We start from the raw sequence: 20,116 nt of genomic DNA, 5'->3' as shown, positions 1-20,116 counted from the left end.
CTCAAATAAACAATCTAACCTTATACCCAAAAGAGCTAGAGAAAGAAGAACAAACAAAACCCAGAGTTAGTAGAAGGAAAGAAATCATAAAGATCAGAGCAGAAATAAATGAAATAGAAACAAAGAAAACAATAGCAAAGATCAATAAAACTAAAAGCTGATTCTTTAAGAAGATAAACAAAATTGATAAACCATTAGCCAGACTCATCAAGAAAAAGAGGGAGAGGATTCAAATCATTAAAATTAGAAATGAAAAAGGAGAAGTTAAAACAGACACCACAGAAATACAAAGCATCCTAAGAGACTACTAGAAGCAACTCTATGGCAATAAAATGGACAACCTGGAAGAAATGGACAAAATCTTAGAAAGGTGTAACCTTCCAAGACTGAACCAGGAAGAAATAGAAAATATGAACAGACCAGTCACAAGTAATGAAATTGAAACTGTGATTTTAAATATTCCAACAAACAAAAGTCCAGGACCAGATGGCTCCACAGGTGAATTCTATCAAACATTTAGAGGAGAGCTAACACCCATCTTTCTCAAACTCTTCCAAAAAATTTCAGAGGAAGAACACTCCCAAACTCATTCTATGAGGCCACCATCACCCTGATACCAAAACCAGACAAAGATACTACAAATAAAGAAAATTGCAGACCAATATCACTGATGAATATAGATGCAAAACCCTCAACAAAATACTAGCGGGGCTTCCCTGGTGGCGCAGTGGTTGAAAGTCCGCCTGCCGATGCAAGAGACACGGGTTCATGCCCTGGTACGGGAAGATCCCACATGCCTCGGAATGGCTGGGCCCGCGAGCCATGGCCGCTGAGTCTGCACGTCCAGAGCCTGTGCTCCACAACAGGAGAGGCCACAACAGTGAGAGGCCCACATACCGAAAAAAAAAAATAATAATACTAGCAAACAGAATCCAACAGCACATTAAAAGGATCATACACCATGATCAAGTGGGTTTTATCCCAGGGATGCAAGAATTCTTCAATATACGCAAATCAATCAATGTGATACACCATATTAACAAACCGAAGAATAAAAACCACATGATTATCTCAACAGAGGCAGAAAAAGCTTCTGACAAAATTCAACACCCATTTATGATAAAAAAAAAAAAAAAACTCTCCAGAAAGTGGGCATAGAGGGAACCTACCTCAACATAATAGAGACCATATACGACAAACCCACAGCAAACAACATTCTCAATGGTGAAAAATTAAAAGCATTTCCTCTAAGATCAGGAACAAGACAAGGATGTCCAGTCTCAACACTATTATTCAACATAGTTTTGGAAGTCCTAGCCACAGCAACCAGAGAAGAAAAAGAAATAAAAGGAATACAAATCGGAAAAGAAGAAGTAAAGCTGACACTGTTTGCAGATGACATGATACTATACGTAGAGAATCCTAAAGATGCCACCAGAAAACTACTAGAACTAATCAATGAATTTGGTAAAGCTGCAGGATACAAAATTAATGCACAGAAATCTCTTGCATTCCTATACACTAATGATGAAAAATCTGAAAGAGAAATTAAGGAAACACTCCCATTTACCATTGCAACAAAAAGAATAAAATACCTAGGAATAAACCTATCTGGAGAGAAAAAAGAACTGTATGCAGAAAACTATAAGACACTGATGAAGGAAATTAAAGATGATACAAGGGGCTTCCCTGATAGCACAGTGGTTAAGAATCCGCCTGGCAGTGCAGGGGACACGGGTTCAAGCCCTGGTCCAGGAAGATCCCACATGCCATGGAGCAACTAAGCCCGTGTGCCACAACTACTGAGCCTGCGCTCTAAAGCCTGTGCGCCACAACTACTGAGCCCGTGTGCCACAACTAGTGAAGCCCGCATGCCTAGAGCCCATGCTCTGCAATGAGAAGCCACCGCAATGAGAAGCCCGTACACCGCAACGAAGAGTAGCCCCCACTCACCACATCTAGAGAAAGCCTGCGCACAGCAACAAAGACCCAATGCAGCCAAAAATAAATAAATAAATTTTTTAAAAAAATGATACAAACAGATGGAGAGATATACCATGTTCTTGAATTGGAAGAATCAATACTGTGAAAATAAATATACTGCCCAAAGCAATCTACAGATTCAGTGCAATACAGAACTAGAACCAAAAAATATTAAAATTTGTATGGACACAAAAGACCACGAATAGCCAAAGCAATCTTAAGGGAAAAAAACGGAGCTCAAGGAATCAGGCTCCTGCACTTCAGACTATCCTACAAAGCTACAGTAATCAAGACAATATGGTACTGGCACAAAAACAGAAATATAGATCAATGGAACAGGATAGAAAGCCCAGAGATTAAGCCACACAACTATGGTCAACTAATCTATGACAAAGGAGGCAAGGATATACAAAGGAGAAAATACATCTCTTCAATAAGTGGTGCTGGGAAAACTGGACAGCTACATGTAAAAGAATGAAATTAGAACACTCCCTGACACCATATACAAAAATAAACTCAAAATGGATTAGAAACCTAAATGTAAGACCTGACACTATAAATCTCTTAGAGGAAAACACAGGGAGAACATTCTTTGACATAAATCACAGCAAGACCTTTTTTAATCCACCTCCTAGAGTAATGGAAATAAAAACAAAATTAAACAAATGGGACCTAATGAAACTTAAAAGTTTTTGTATAGAAAAGGAAACTACAAACAAAACGAAAAGACAGCCTTCAGAATGGGAGAAAATATTTGCAAACGAATCAACAAAGGATTATTGTCCAAAATATATAAACAGCTCATGCAGCTCAATATTAAAAAACAAACAACGCAATCCAAAAATGGGCAGAAGACATAAATAGACGTTTCTCCAAAGAAGACATATAGATGGCCAAGAAGCATATGAAAAGCTGCTCAACATCACTAATTATTAGAGAATGCAAATCAAAACTACAATGAGGTATCACCTCACCATATTAACAAATTGAAAAATAAAAACCATATGATTATCTCAATAGAGGCAGAAAAAGCTTTTGACAAAGTTCAACACCCATTTATGATAAAGAACTCTCCAGAAAGTGGGCATAGAGGGAACCTACCTCAACATAATAGAGAGCATATATGACAAACCCACAGCAAATGTCATTCTCAATGGTGAAAAATTAAAAGCATTTCCTCTAAGATCAGGAACAAGACAAGGATGTCCACTCTCAACACTACTATTCAACATAGTTGAATAATAGTGCCCCAGTTAGAAGGGGCATCATCAGAAAATCTACAAGCAACAAATGCTGGAGAGGGTGTGGAGAAAAGGGAACCCTCTTGCACTGTTGATGGGAATGTAAATTGATAGAGCCACTATGGAGAACAGTATGGAGGTTCCTTAAAAAACTAAAAATAGAATTACCGTATGACCCAGCAATCCCACTACTGGGCATATACCCTGAGAAAACCATAATTCAAAAAGACACATGCACCCCAATGTTCATGCAGCACTATTTACAATAGCCAGGACATGGAAGCAACCTAAATGCCCATCAACAGATAAATGGATGAAGAAGATGTAGTACATATATACAATGGAGTATTACTCAGCCATAAAAAGGAATGAAATTGTGTCATTTGTAGAGACGTGGATGGATCTAGAGGCTGTCATACAGAGTGAAGTAAGTCAGAAAGAGAAAAACAAATATCATATATTAACGCATATATGTGGAACCTAGAAAAATGGTACAGATGAACCTGTTTGCAGGGCAGAAATTGAGACACAGATGCAGAGAACAAACGTATGGACATCAAGGGGGGAAGTGGCATGGGTGGTGGTGGTGGTGTGATGAATTGGGAGATTGGGGTTGACATATATACACTAATATGTATAAAATAAATAACTAATAACCTGCTGTATAAAAAAATAAATTCAAAAAAAAGAAAAATAGAAGCAATCTGAAAGATTAGATTAAGTTGGTAATCTACTTTCCTTCCTGTCCCAAATTTCTTTTTTTTTATATAAATTTATTTATTTAAAAAAAAAGAAAAAGGAAATGAGAAGGGAATCGAAACATGTCACTACTAAAAAAAATCATCTAAACACAAAGGAAGGCAGTATGGAAGGAAGGGACAAAAAAGGTATAAGACATACAGAAAGCAAATAAAATGGCAATTCCCTATCAGTAACTAAATGTAAAAGGATTAAATTCCCCCAATTAAAAGACACAGATTGGCAGAACAAATTAAAAAAGAGAATCCAACTAGATGCTGTCTATGAGAGACTCACTTTAGAGCTAAGAACCTGCATAGATTTAAAGCAAAAGGATGGAGAAAGTTATTCTGTGCAAATAGTAACCACAGGAGAACAGGAATAGCTATGCTAATATCAGACAAAATAGACTTTAAATTTAAAAAACTATTACAAGAGATAAAGAAGGGCATTATATAATGATGAAAGGGTCAATTCACCAAGAATATAATTACAAACATATGCAAACATCAGACCCTAAATATATAAAGCAAACATTGACAGAATATGTCAAGAATTCCTGCAACTCAACAACAACAAAAGACAAAAACAACCCAATTTAAAGATGGACAAACAACTTAAACAGACATTTCTCCAAAGAAGGTATACTAATGGTCAATAAGCACATGAAAAGATGCTCAACATCATTAATCATTAGGGAAATGCAAATCAAAATCAAATGTGATATCATCTTACACCCATTAGGATGGATACTCTTTCAAAAAAAACAAAATAACAGGTATTGGTGAAGATTTGGAGAAACTGGGATCCTTGTGCAATCATTGGTGGGAGTATAAAATGGTGCAGCTGCTATGGAAAACAATATGGCAGTTCCTCAAAAAAATTAAACATAGAATTACCATGTGATCCATCAATTCCACTCTAGGTATATACCCAAAAGGATTGAAAGCAGTGTCTTGAAGAGATATTTATATACTCCTGTGCATAGCAGAATTATTCACAATAGCCAAAAGGTGGCAGCAACCCAAGTGTCCACTGATGAATGAACAAAATGTGGTATATACGTACAATGGAATATTATTCGCCCCTACTAAAAAGGAAATTCCAGCACATTGTACATGGATGGACATTGAGGACCTTATGCTAAGTGAAATTAGTCAGTCACAAAAATGTACATACTGTATAATTCCAACATATTCTTTTCAAGTGCACTTGAAACATTCTCCAGGATAGATCACATGCTAGGACACAAAACAAGCCTTGGTAAATTTAAGAAAATTTAAATCATATTAAGCATCTTTTCCGACCACAACGCTATGAGACTAGAAATCAACTACGAGAAAAAACTGCAAAGAATCCTAACACGTGGAGGCTAAACAATACGCTACTAAACAACCAATGGATCACTGAAGAAATCAAAGAGGAAATTAAAAAATACCTGGAGACAAATGAAAATGAAAACATAACAATCCGATATCTATGGTATGCAGCAAAAGCAGTTCTAAGAGGGAAGTTCAAAGGGATACAAGCTTACCTCAGGAAACAAGAAAAATATCAAATACACATCCTAACCTTACACCTAAAGGAACTAGAAAAAGAAGAACAAAACCCAAAGTTAGTAGAAGGAAAGAAATCATAAAGATCAGAGCAGAAATACATAGAGACTAAAGAAACAATAGAAAAGATCAATGAAACTAAGAATTGATTCTTTGAAAAGATAAACAAAATTGATAAACCTTTAGCCAGACTCATCAAGAAAAAGAAAGGGCCCAAATCAATAAAATCAGAAATGAAAAACGAGAAGTTACAACCAACATCACAGAAATACAAAAGATTATAAGAGACTACTATGAACAACTATATGCCAATAAAATGGACAGCCTAGAAGAAATGGACAAATACCTGGAAATGTACAATCTCTCAACACCGAACGAGGAAGAAATAGAAAATATGAACAAACCAATTACCAGTAATGAAATTGAATCAGTAATTTTAAAACTCCCAACAAATAAAACTCCAGGACCAGATGGCTTCACAGATGAATGTTACCAAACATTTAAAGAAGAGTTAACACCTATCCTTCTCAAACTACTCCAAATACTGCAGAGGAAGGAACACTTCCAAACTCATTCTATGAGGCCAGCATCAACCTGACACCCAAACCAGACAAAGATATAAAAAAAAGAAAGAAAGAAAATTAGAGGCCAATATCACTGATGAACATACATGCAAAATCCTCAACAAAATGTTAGCAAACCAAATCCAGCAATACGTTAAAAGGATCAAATACTACGATCAAGTGGGATTTACCCCTGGGATGCAAGGATTTTTCAATATCCACAAAATCAATATGATACACTGCAATAACAAATTGAAGAATAAAAATCATATGATCATCTCAATAGATGCAGAAAAAGCTTCTGAAAAAATTCAATGTCCATTTATGATAAAATCTCTCCAGAAAGTGGGCATAGAGAAAGCATACCTCAACATAATAGAGGTGATATATGACAAGCCCACAGCTAACATCATGCTCAGTGATGAAAAGCTGAAAGCATTTCCTCTAAGATCAGGAACAAGACAAGGATGCCCACTCTCACTACTTTTATTCAACATAGTATTGGAAGTCCTAACCACAGCAATCACAGATGAAAAAGAAATAAAACGAATCCAAATTGGAAAGAAGTAAAACTATCAAAGTTTGTAAAAGATATGATACTATACATAGAAAATCCTAAAGACACCACCAGAAAACTACTAGAACTCATCAATGAATTTGATGAAGTCACAGAATACAAAATTAATATACAGAAATCTGTTGCATTTCTATACACTAATGATGAGCTATCAGAAAGAGAAATTAAGAAAAACAATCCCACTTACCATTGCATCAAAAAGAATAAAATACCTAGGAATAAACCTACCTAAGGAGGTAAAAGACCTGAACTCAGAGAATTATAAGACACTGACGAAAGAAACTGAAGATGACAAACAGACCAAAAGATATGTCATGGGGACTTCCATGGTGGTGCAGTGGTTAAGACTCTGTGCTCCCAATGCAGGGTGGCCCGAGTTTAATCCCTGGTCCAGGAACTAGATCCCACATGCATGCCACAACTAAGAGTTCCCATGCCACAACTAAGGAGCCCATGAGCCACAACTAAGGAACCCACGAGCCACAACTAAGGAGCCCGTGAGCTGCAACTAAGACCCAACACAACCAAATAAATAAGTAAAATAAAATAAAATAAAAGTAATTTTTTAAAAAAGACATACTATGTTCATGGATTGGAAGAATCAGTATTGTTAAAGTGACCATACTACCCAAGGCAATTGACACATTCCCTATCAAAATACCAAGGGCATTTTTATGGAAACAGAAGTCCCCAAATAGCCAAAACAATCTTGAGAAAGAAACACAGAGCTGGAGGAATCATGCTCCCTGACTTCAGTCTATACTACAAAACTACAATAATCAAAACAGTATGGTACAATAATCAAAACAGTACGGTACTGGCACATAGATCAATGGAATAGAATAGAGAGCCCAGAAATAAACCCACACGCTTATGGTCAGTTAATCTATGACAAGGGAGACAAAAATATACAATGGAGAAAAGACATTCCCTTCATTAAGTGGTGCTGGGAAAACTGGACAGCTACACATAAAAGAATGAAATTAGAACATTTCCTCATACCATATAAATTTGAAATGTATTAGAGACCTAAATGTAAGATCAGAAACCATAAAAATCCTAGAAGAAAACATACGCAGAAAACTTGTCAACATAAATCAAACCAGTATTTTTTTGGATCTGTCTCCTAAAGCAAAGGAAATAAAAATAAACAAATGGGACCTAAGGAGACTTAAAAGCTTTTTCGCAGCAAAGGAAATCATTGACAGAATAAAAAGACAACCTATTGAAAAGGAGAAAATATTTGCTAATGCTATGACCAATAACATTATATTATTGGGGTTAATATCTGTAATATATAAACAACTCAATATCAAAAAAACAAACAACACAATTAAAAAATGGGCAGAAGACCTGAATAGACATTTTTCCAAGGAAAATATACAGATGGCCCAGGCATAGGAAAAGATGCTCAACATTGTTAATCATCAGAGAAATGCAAATTAAAACCAAAGTGAGATATCACCTCACACCTGTCAGAAAGGCTATCATTAAAAAGACCACAAATAATAAATGTTGGCGAGGACGTGGAGAAAAGGGAACCCTTGTGTACTGTTGGTGGGAATGTAAATTGGTGCAGCCGCTGTGTAAAACAGTATAGCAGTTTCTCAAAAAACTAAAAACAGAACTACCACATGATCCAGCAATTCCACTACTGCGTATATATCCAAAAACATGCCGCAGAGCAACTAAGCCCATGCACCACAACTACTGAGCCTACGCTCTAGAGCCTGTGAACCACAGCTACTGAGTCCGAGTGCCACAACTACTGAAGCCCATACTCCTAGAGCCCATGCTCTGCAATGAGAAGCTACCACAATGAGAAGCTCACACACTGCAACAAAGATAGCCCCCACTCGCCACAACTAGAGAAAGCCCACACACAGCAAAGAAAACCCAACACAGCCATAAATAAATAAATTAATTTTAAAAACAGATGTGGTGTATGTATACAATGGAATACTACTCAGCCATAAAAAAGAATGCTATTTTGCCATTTGCAACAACATGGATGGATTTGGAGGGACTAAGTGAAATAAGTCAGACAAAGACAAATACTGTATGATATCACTTACATATGGAATATGAAAAATAAAACAAACTAGTAAATATAACAAAAAGGAAACAGACTCACAGATATAGAGAACAAACTAGTGGTTACTAGTGGGGAGAGTGAAAAGGGAAGGGGCAAGACATGGGTAGGAGAACAAGTGGTACAAATTATTGTGTATAAAATAAACTATAAGGATATATTATGCGACACAGGGAATATAACTAATATCTTATAATAACTATAAAGGAGTATAACCTTTAAAAATTGTGAATCACTATGTTGTACATTTGAAACTTGTATAATGTTGTACATCAACTATACCTCAATTTTAAAAAGTATTTTTAAAATATTGTATGCTTCCACTCATATGAGATACCTAGAGTAATCAAATTCACACATAGACAGTAGAATGGTCGTTACCAGGGATTGCTGTAGGGGAAAATAGAGAGTTATTGTTTTAGTGAATACAGAGTTGCTGTTTTGCAAGATGCAAATAGTTCTGGAGATGAATAATGATGATGGTTACACAATGTGAATTTCTTAATGCCACTGAATTGTACACTTAAAAATGGTTACAATGGTAAAATTTACATTATGTGTATTTTATCACCATTAAATATGTTTTTTAAAAAGTAGACGGGGAAAAGACACATTATGAATAATGGAGCAAAGATAAGGATGATGGCAGATTTGTTGGAAATGATACAGGGTAGTGGAGTACCATCTTTAAAATTCTGAAAGAAATTTGTCAACCTAGAGTTCTATAACATGCAAAAGTATCTTTCAAAAATGAAGGCAGGGGCTTTCCTAGTGGCACAGGAGTTAAGAATCCGCCTGCCAATATGGGGGACATGGGTTTGAGCCCTGGTCCGGGAAGATCCCACATGCCATGGAACAACTAAGCCTGTGCGCCACAACTACTGAGCCTGCGCTCTAGAGCCACGTGCCACAACTACTGAGCCCACGTGCCTAGAGCCTGTGCTCCGCAACAAAGAGAAGCCACTGCAATGAGAAGCCTGTGCACCACAACGAAGACTAGCCCCCACTCACCACAACTAGAGAAAGCCCACACGCAGCAACGAGGATCCAATGCAGCCAAAAATAAAAATAAAAAATAAATTTATATTAAAAAAAATGAAGGCAAGATGTTCTCAGACATACAAAAGCTGCAACAATTCACTGTCTTCAGATTCCTTTTTTTTCTTTTTTCGTCTTCAGATTCTTATAAGAAAAAATGTTAAAGGAAGACTTCAGGCAGAAGGAAAATAGTGCCAGATGGAAGTCTGGATATACACAAAGAAATGAAGAACACCAGAAATGGTAACTATGTAAATAAGTATATGACAGTTTTTCTTAGTATTTAAATCTCCTAAAGGTTAACTATTTAAACAAAATTAACAACAAATGTTGTATGGGCTTTATAACATATGTAAAAGTAAAATATATGAAAACAAAAACATAAAGGTCAGGTAGAGAGAATGGGAGCATATTATTGTAAAATGTTTATGTTATATGTTAAGTGGTATAATATCACTTAATGGTAGACAGTGATAAGTTAAAGATATATATTATGAATCCTACAGCAAACACTAAATTAAAAACAAAAACCAAAAAACAGAGTGATAGCTAATAAATCAAACAAGGTGATAAATGGAACTATAAAAACTAACAAAATCAAAGCTGTATAAAAAGAGAGAAAGGGGAAGGAAAAACAGATGGGACAAATAGAAAACAAGTAGCAAGATGATAAATTTAAACTTACATCAATTGTCTCATTAAATGTAAATGGTCTAAATAATTCAATTAAAAGGCAGAGATTTTCAGAACGGCTAAAAAAGCAAAACTCAACTCTATACTACCTATGAGAAACACGCCTTAAATATAAAAACACAGATATAAGTTAAAAGGAAGCATATAGAAAAAGGTATACCATGCTAATACTAATCAATTATTGGAATGGCTACATTTATATAAGACAAAATTTCAGAGATTTCAGGACAAAGAATATTACTAGAGAAAATGAAGGTCATTTCATAATGATAAATTCATGAAGAAGTCAAAAGAATGCTAAATGTTTATGCACCTAACAACAAGTTCAAACTACATGACACAAAAAAATTACAGAAATTCAGGGAGGGATAGACAAATCCACAATTATAGCCAAAGATGTCAATACCCTCTCTCAGTAATTGACTGAACAAGTCAACAGAAAATCAGTAAGGATTTAACAAAAAAACAAAAACGATACTAGCAGCCAACTTGACCTTATTGACATTTACACAACACTTCACCCAACAACAGAATACACATTCTTTTCAACAGCACATGTTCCCCAACCACAGTGAAGTTAAAGTAGGAATTAATAAAAGGAAGATCCTTTTGAAAATCCCCAAATATTTAGAAACTAACACACTTTTGTGTAACCTGTGGGACAAAAAAAAAAAATTAGCCAAAGGAGAAAATAAGTATTTTGAACTGAATGAAAATAAAAACACAATATATCAAGTTGTGTGATAACCTGTTAAAGCGGTATCTGAAGAGAACTTTTATAGCACTAAATGCCTTTATTAGAAAAAAGAAAGTTCTCAAATCAATGGCCTCAGTGTCCACCCTAAAAAAAAAAAAAAAAAAAACTAGAAAAAGAAAAGCAAATTAAACCTAAAATAGAAGAAAGTAAATAATAAAGGCCAGAGCAGAAATCAATGAAATAAACAGAAAGGCAATACAGAAAAATCAATGGAACTAGAAACTGGTCCCTGGAGATCAGTAAAAGTGATAAACCTCCAACAGACAAATCAGGAAAACAAAGCAAGAGGACACAAATTACCAATATCAGGAATGAGAGAGGTGACATCACTACAGATTCTACAAATATGAAATGGATAATAAGGCAATATTATGAAAAACTTTATGTCAATAAATTCAACGACTTAGATTAAACAATTCCTTGAAAGTCAAACCATGAAGTTCACTTAAAAAGAAATAAATAACCTGATTAATCCTATATCTATTTTTAAAAAGTTGAATTAATAGTGAAAAACCTTTTCATAAGGGAAACCACAGGCCCAGATGGTTTTTCTGGTGAATTCTACCAATCATTTAAGGAATAAACAATACCAGTTATATGCAAACTCTTCTAGAAAACTGAAAAGGAGGCAATACCTCCCAACTTATTCTATGATGCCAGTATTACCCTGACACCAAAGCCAGACAAAGACATTATTAGAAAAGTAAATTACTGACCAATATCCTTCAGGAACATAGAACATTTCTAAACAAATTTTAGAAAATTGAATCCAACAATATATAAAAAGGATAATATATCCTAACCAAGTGGAGTTTTGTCCAAGGAATGTAAGGATGGTTTAATGTTTGAATAATCAATCAGTGTAATTTACCATATTAACAAACTAAAAAAATTTAAAACCATGATCATCTTAATAGACACAGAAGAAGCATTTGGAAAAAGCTGACATTAATTCCTGATTTTTTTTAAAATCCCTCACCAATTAGGAATAAAAGGGAACTTCCTAACCTGATAAAGGCCATCTATGACAAACCCACAGGGAACACCATGCCTAATATTGAAAGACTGAATGCTTTTTCCTTAAGATCAGAAATAAACTAAGAATGTCCTCTCTCACCACTTCTACTCAACATTATACTGGAAGTTCTAGACAATAAGGCAAGAAAAATAAATAAAAAGCATTCAGATTGGAAAGGAAGAAGTAAAACTGTCACTATTCACAGATTACATGATTGCCTATATAGAAATCTGAAGGAATCTACCAAAAGACTACTAATAAGTGAGTTTAACAAGGTGGCAGAATAGCAGGCCAATATAAAAAATGCAAGTGCATTTCCATCTACCAGTAATGAACAATCAGGACTTGAAATTTTAAAATAATATCATCTATAATATACTCCAAAATATGAAAAATAAATTTGACAAAATATGTGAAAGGTGTGTACACTGGGAATGACAAAAACACTGCTGAGAGAAGTTAAAGAAGACCTAAATAAATCAAAAGATATATCATGTCCAGGGACTGGAGGACTCAATAGTGTCAATATGCCAGTTCTCTCCAAATTGACCTAAAGATTTACTGCAATCCCAATAGGCTTCTTGTATAAATTGTTACCAGATTCTAAAATTCACATGGAAATATAAAGGAACTAGAATAGTCAAGAGGAAGGACAAAGTTGGAATACTAACACTACCTGATTTCAGGACTTATTATAAACCTGCATTAGTTAAGATAGTGTGGAACTGGTGTAAAAATAGACAAATAGATCAATGGAACAAAACAGAGCCCAGAAATAGACCCACACATATGTGGACAACTTATTTTCAACAAAGGTGCAAAGGCAATTCAGTGGAGAAAGGATGGTCTTTTCAACAAAAGACAATGGAACAATTTGATACCTATATACAAAAAAGCAAACTTCCATTCATAACCCACAATATATACAAATTTAACTATAAATGGGTCATCGACCTAAATGTAAAAACTCAAATTATAAAACTTTTAGAGGAAAACATAGGAAAAAAACATTGTTACTTTGAGTTAAGCAAAGTTTCTTAGATATAACAAGAAAAGAATGATGCAAAGGAGAACAAATAGATAAACCAGATTTTATCAAAATTTAAAACTTCTGCTCTTAAAAGAACACTGTTAAGAGAAGGAAAAGAGCCACACAGGGGAGAAAATATTTGGAAATCATACATCTGATAAAGGATTTGTATCCAGAATATATCAAGAACTTTCAAAATTCAATAATGATGGGGCTTCCCTGGCAGTCCAGTGGTTAAGACTCTGCACTTCCTTGGGACTTCCCTGGTGGCGCAGTAGTTAAGAATCCGCCTACCAATGCAGGGGACACGGGTTGGAGCCCTGGTCCAGGAAGATCCCACATGCTGCAGAGCAACTAAGCCCGTGCGCCACAACTACTGAGCCGGCATGCCACAACCACTGAGCCCGCACACCTAGGGCCCGTGCTCCACAATGAGAGAAGCCACTGCAATGAGAAGCCCACACAGCACAATGAAGAGTAGCCCCCACTTGCCACAACTACAGAAAGCCCATGTGCAGCAACGAAGACCAACGCAGCCAAAAATAAATAAATAAATTTATTTAAAAAAAAAAAAAAGACTCCGCACTTCTACTGCAGGGGGCATGGGTTCGATCCCTGGTCGGGGAACTAAGAGCCCACAATCCGCGTGTCACGGCCAAAAAAACCAGAAAAACAACCCAATAAAAAATGCATAAGGCGTATGAATACTTCTCTAAAGAAGACAGATGAATAGTAGATAAACACATGAAAAAAATGCTCAACTTCATTAGTCATTAGAGAAATGCAAACTAAAACAATGAGATAGCACTGCCCACCTGTTAGAATGGCTAAATTAAATTAAAAAGACTAACCATACCACGTGTTGATGAGGATGTGGAGGAACTGGAACTCTTCTACACTGCCAGTGGGGATGCAAAATGGCACAACCACTCTGGAAAACAGTCAGTTTCCTAAAAATATAAACATCTGATCCAGGCATTCCACTCCTATGTATTCACCCAAAAGGAAGGAAAGCTTTTTAATGTCCTTTCAAAGGCTGGTACACAAATGTTCATAGTAGCTTTATTTGTAATAGCCCCAAACTGCAAACAACTCAAATGTCCATACCACTCATAAGTAACAAGGAACGAACTCTTGGTTCACAATAACGTACAGCATGGATGGGTCTTGAAATAATTACACTGAATGAAAGCCAGGAAAAGAATACATAAAACAACAAGGTCCTACTATATAGCACAGAGAACTATATTCAATATCCTATGATAAACCACAATGGAAAAGAATATTTTTTTAAAAAGAATGTATGTGTATATATACATATATATAAAACTGAATCACTTTGCTGTACAGCAGTAATTAACACAACACTGTAAATTAACTATACTTCAATTTTACATATATATATTTTTTTGGCTGCACCACGTGGCACGTGGGATCTTAGTTCTCCGACTAGGTATCCAAACTGTGCCCCCCTGCACTGGAAGCATGGTGTCTTAACCACTGCACTGCCAGGGAAGTCCCCAATTTTTTTAAAAAAAGAAAAAGAATACACACTGTTTCGAGTCCATTTATATAAAATTCTAGGATATACAAACTAACAGATAGTGACAGAAAGCAGAATGGCTGTTGGAGGGTGGAGGAGATGGATTACAAAAGGACAGGAAGAAACAACCAAAAACCAAAACCCCAATTCAAAAGAAAAAAGCCACCCTGGATTTCTACAAGTGTTTTTACCTGAATGGAACTAGTGGCTTTTATTTGAGATAAGCTGAGATCTGGACGTAGTGTTCAAACTTTCTCTAAATACTTCCCATCGTGTTATTTTTAGAGCTAGCATGGGATTAAATAGCACTCACTAATATACCGTGACAACCGGCAAACACACAGAGGTAAACGCCAGAGAAACCATTCACACTTCCAAGGCCTCTAGTTGGTCCAACGAGCAGTTACAGAGACAGAAAGCATCACAAGACACAGTGACAGCTTTTTAAGAACCATGAAAGGAGAGAGAAGAACAGCAAAATGTTTCCAATAAAATCTTACTCATGTTTCCAAAAAAGCAATTCTAACTTGTCCATAATGGAACAAGGAAGAAGGGAAAAGGTCATCTTTCATGTTCAACATTTTTCTACCTAAGTTTTACGTGTATATGTACAGTTTTACAGCACTAAAGCGGAACCACGAGGGGAAAATGCAAAAGGTAGGTTCTTCTCTGTAAGTAAATTTATCATCACAGTTTCTCTCGTTTCCTTCCACCCATTTATCTTTTCAAGTTGCCAAGAACATCCCTGGGAATAATCACCTCCTACGTCAAAAGCCGGGGATAGGATAATTGGCAGCTGATGATGGGAGATGACATCTTTAAATAGTCACTTTTAACTTCATAACATATATTTCATCTTTAACCATGTATATACTGCTTCAACTCCTAGCTTTAAAATGCAGGGGGGGTATATTGGAAGATGCCCCAATAACAAGGATAAATTCTCCAAAAGTTTGCAATGGCTAAAAAAAAATTTTGAAACCCATTAGATCAAGTGTCACTTATGTAACAAGGATCTTAAAATACAAGGCCTAGGAAAAGGTCAACATCCATCCTATCTATCTATCTGTCTGTCTGTCTGTCTATCAAAATGACTTCCTGGTTAATGATTAAAGGTTTGAGTTTTTGAAATATCATATACTATGAATAAACCTAAAGGAAAATAAATGATTCTTTGCGGTACTAATAAACACACACCATGTATCATTCATGTGAGATGCTGGTACTACTTTATATAAAGTGGCAACATATGTGAAGGAACCCATTTGGGACATTCACATAATGTTTCTTACAAGCTCATAATACTGGAAACCAAAGGAATTTGTTCGGTTTGATACCAACACACTCACACCCATAACACGTCTCCACCACATTGGGTGGACCTCGGCCAAGACATCACACAAAGTGCGTGGCTGATTGTTTCTGCCTCGTCCAAACCACCTCCGCACAAAGTTGAAAATGAGAGCCTCAAGCAAGAGCAAATACAACTCCCGTAGCCCAGTAGCACTGATGGCCGGCTCACTCACCGGCAAGCAGATGCTTGCAGCACTGTTTGCTTAAGGCTGCTACCCTACGGCAGAAAGTTATCTTAGGAAAGCAATGACCCTGACATCTATGCTAAAGAACCTTCCACATGTGTGCACTGGGAGCCACGTGCAAAGATGCAAGAGCAGCTCTGCTTGTAACGAAGAAAACTTGGAAACAACCCAGGTGGCCAGCAATAGGGGATTTATTAAAACTGTGCTACAGTCCCCCGAGCAGACTAGAACACAGCGGTTACAAGGAATGAGCTAGAGCCATAGGGAGTGACACGGTTAGACCTCTGATGCTTTGTAGAGTTAACATCAAAAAGAAGACATGTTTACAAAATATGCACCATTTGTTGAGGAGAACAACCCCCCCAAAACACTACGTTTCCTATGTATAAACACATATCAACAGAAAAAGATGTGGGAAAATCCAAAAAAACTCCTAAGACTGGTCACCTCAAAAAGGAAGAGGAGAGAGAGGAAGGAATTGAGAGCTAAGAGGGTGGGAGTCCTCCACCTAATACAGGACAAGTAATAAGAGAAATAGCAATTTATCCTGTTACTGTCGACTGCTTTCTATATCCATAAAACGGTCACCAACTCTGCACACTAATGTTTGTGCCTCAGATAACCTGGTTGACCTTTTCAGAGCGTATCCGGAAAAAAAAGGGAAAAGAGAAAGAACAAAACTTTTTACTGTTCATAGCTGCCAGCTTGATCTTATTCTGGTTCTGGAATGAACCAATTTAAACTTATTTTTCCAGGGTTAGAGGTTCTAAGATTGACTTGATGAGGTGATATCAGGGCATTCTATACAGCTGTAATTTTTCTGCAGAATTCCTCTTTGTACCATTTTCTGTATGGTTGGCATTATTTGTGAAAGGGAGTTGAAAAAACTACTGCCTCTCTCTCCAAGCTGGGAGACCTTCAGTTTTTCAGAGGTTACACAGGCAACACATCCTGCTTCAGTCCTCACCCTGCTATGTTCTGCAGGGGCCTGCACACTGCCTCTATGTGGCAGGGATTCCTGCTTGGATGGAGTGCCAAAAGAAGGTAAACACAGGTACCACGAACTTTCTAGCTGCTCTTCCACTGAAAATCACAGAAATCTCACATGATGAAATGCCAACGAAATGAATTTAGAATCCAAGAGTCATAGGCACCAGCAACAAACAACTGAAATATTCATAGATGAGGGGACTCCATAGTGTTAAGACATTAATTTCCCCCAAATTCAATTATAGCTTTACTACAATCCCAATCAAAATCCGAGCAGGCATTTTGTAGAAACTGATGAGCTGATTCTAAAAAGTATACAGAAAATCATATGGAAACAAAGGACTAGAATAGGCAAAACAGTTTTGTAAAAGAAGAACAAATTTGGAGGATTTAAAAGACGTGACTTCAAGTACTCTCCATAAAATACAATCAAAGCCTGTGTGGTAACTGGCATACAGATAGATATACAGATCAATGGAACACAAACCACAGCAACCGACCACACGTACACGGTCAAGTGAATTTCAACAAAGGCACCAGGGCAGTTGCATGGAGAGAGGATCATCGTTTCAACAGATGGTGCTGGATATGGGAAAAAATGGACATCAAGCCCAACCTCACACCATACACAAAAATTAACTCAAAATGGATCCTAGACCTAAATGTAAAAGCAAAAATGATAAAAATTCTTGGAGAAAACCTTTGTGACCCAGGTAGACAAAGCTTTCTTAGGAAACAAAAAAGCATAAAAGAAAAACATTGATAAACTGGACTTCATCAAAATTAAAAACTTCTGCACTTTGAGAGACCCCACTGAGAACATGCAAAGGCAATCCACCAAGTAGGAGAAAATACTAACGATACGTATATCTGAAAAAAGACTTCTGTCCAGAACATACAATGAACTCTGATGATTCAAAAATAGGAAGGTGGGCTTCTCTGGTGGTGCAGTGGTTAATAATCCGCCTGCCAATGCAGGGGACACGGGTTCGAGCCCTAGTCCAGGAAGATGCCACATGCTGTGGAGCAACTAAGCTTGTGTGCCACAACTACTGAGCTTGCACTCTAGAGCTCGTGAGCCACAACTACTGAGCCCACGTGCCATAACTGCTGAAGCCCGTGCGCCTAGAGCCCATGCTCCACAACAAGAGAAGCCACTGCAATGAGAAGCCCATGCACGGCAATGAAGAGTAGCCCCCACTCGCCACAACTAGAGAAAGCCTACGCGCAGCAACAAAGACCCAACACAGCCAAAAATAAATAAATTTATTTTTTAAAAAAAAAGAACTGGGTTTAAAAAAAAATAGGAAGGCAAACAAGCTATAAAAATGGGCAAAAGATTTGAGCAGACACTTCACAAAAGATGTAACAGGGACTTCCCTGGTGGTCCAGTGGTTAAGAATCTGCCTTTCAATGCAGGGGACGCAGGTTCGATCCCTGGTCAGGGAACTAAGATTCCCACATGCCGCAGGACAACTAAGCCCACGCACTGCAACTACTGACCCGTGCACATCAACTAGAGAGCCCACATCCCACAATGAAAGATCTTGTGTGCCGCAACGAAGACCCGATGCAGCCAAAAATAAATAGATAAATAAAAAAGACGATGTAACAAATGACCAATGAGCACATGAAAAAGTGCTTAACATCATTAGTCATCAGGGAAATGCAAATTAAAATGAGGTACCACCACATACCCACTAGAGTAGCCAAAATAAAAAAGACAAATGGACGCAGAGATTATCATACTAAGTAAGACAAAGACAAATATATCATTTATATATGGAATCTAAAACAAATGACACAAATGAACTTATTTATAAAACAGAAATAGATGCACAAACATAGAAAACAAACTTATGGTTACCAAAGGGGAAAGGGGTGGGAAGGGATAAACTAGGATTGTTGGGATTAACAGATACACACTACTATATATAAAACAGATAACCAACAAGGACCTATTGTATAGCACAGGGAACTATATTCAGTATCTTGTAATAACCTATAATGGAAGAGAATCTGAAAAAGAGATATATATATATAAAATTAATCACTTTGCTATATACCCGAAACTAACATAACATTGTAAACCAACTATACTTCAATAAAAATAAAAAGAAGAAAATAAAAGACAGGAATTGAAAGATGTGACCCAACTGGAAAGCATATATTTCTGGCAGGAATGTACAATGGCACCATATCACCTGGTCCTCGGCCCCTATCCCGTGTGTCCTCCACGCATTCAATTCACAGGTTTATATAACCTGCCTGGCCTCATCAAGCCTGCTCTAAAACCCTGAATTTATGAGATAAAGCAATGACGGGGGCTGTGGCCTCTGGCTCTGGCCCTGGGTTCTGAACTGTCCGTCACCGACAATGCAGTCGCAGGGATAGCTAAGTGAGCTATTTGAGTAGCTAAGTGAGCCTTCTTCAGGCAAAGTCTTGATTTAGGTGATCAGAGAAAAGCCTGCTGTCAGCACCTCAGGCAACCTAAATATCCAAGCCTGAGGGGGCTTTTTTCCCTCCTCTGCAAGAAAATTAATTTCTCCAAGAACTCTTTAAAGCAGTTCTCAAAGTGAGGGCCCGGACCAGCAGCACCAGCACAGCCTGGGAGGTTGTGAGAAAGGCAGAACCTCAGCCCCACCGCAGGGTCCATCTGCATCTTCCCAAGATGTTCAGGTTCAAGTGCCGAGCGTGCTAGGCCACAACCAAGGCTCCATGGAGCTAACGCAGGTGAAAGCCCTTCACACACTGTGAAG

The 20,116-nt window shown here is 37.0% G+C and overlaps 1 long non-coding RNA gene across 1 annotated transcript in view; it reads right to left on the bottom strand.

The window, feature by feature from the left end:
- Positions 1-20,116, bottom strand: part of LOC115867665 (uncharacterized) — a 46,721-nt gene that overhangs the window by 24,185 nt on the left and 2,420 nt on the right. The window lies entirely within an intron of this gene.

The sequence above is a fragment of the Globicephala melas genome, chromosome 15, assembly GCF_963455315.2.
Source record: "Globicephala melas chromosome 15, mGloMel1.2, whole genome shotgun sequence".
Lineage (NCBI taxonomy): Eukaryota > Metazoa > Chordata > Mammalia > Artiodactyla > Delphinidae > Globicephala > Globicephala melas.
This window is presented reverse-complemented; position numbering and strand designations above follow the sequence as displayed.